This window comes from Thamnophis sirtalis, unplaced genomic scaffold, assembly GCF_051295495.1.
Source record: "Thamnophis sirtalis isolate CommonGarterSnake01/CBP01778 unplaced genomic scaffold, rThaSir2_p1.2 scaffold_6, whole genome shotgun sequence".
NCBI lineage: Eukaryota > Metazoa > Chordata > Lepidosauria > Squamata > Natricidae > Thamnophis > Thamnophis sirtalis.
In genome coordinates this window covers 23,120,304-23,120,970 of record NW_028261386.1, presented here as the reverse complement: position 1 = coordinate 23,120,970, position 667 = coordinate 23,120,304, and positions in this window count along the sequence as shown.

The window sequence follows — 667 nt, the reverse complement described above, 5'->3', positions numbered from 1 at the left end:
ACCGGACTGACTGGGAAACCCGCCGCAAAAGCTCATCTCGCACAGCGGCCGCCAAGCGACGCCCGCGATCCGCCGCTGCGGAAACAAGAAACGCTGCGTTTTCTGCCGGTTGTATGCAGGGCAGCCCGGGCCCTGCGTGAGGCAGAGTGGGAAGGAAGCGGCCCCGCGCTGCAGAAAAGCCGCCAAGCGCTTTTGGCACGCTGTGTCTTACTGCGAAGAACTTAGCCAGGGACCGGCGGTTCAGTCCCTGGCAATTGCCCCCGTTGGTAAAGCTGCCTGCTACTACAGGGCTTCCCCTTGCTTTTAACACGAAGGCACGCGGCGGTGATCCACTGAGTCTCCTGGATTCAGAAGGTTGAAACCGAAATGGTCGACTATGCAGCTGTAGTTAATGGTGGACTTATATTAACCGTGGATAAACACGTGCCAGTACCAGTACCGCAGTCATGCAGCTCAGTCCTTTCCCCAACCAGAGTCTGGTCTCCCAGGCCTGTAGTTGGTGGTTGTGCAGAGGGAAAGGGTGACTAGGGAGGACAAAGCATCTAACCTCCTTACCAGTTCTGCCTTGGAGACCCGCAAGCATTTATTTGCAATCTTGAGAAGGGTTTGCTTGCTAGTAAATCATTTCATCTTTGGCTCTTTGAAAATGGAGCCATTGGATGGCATC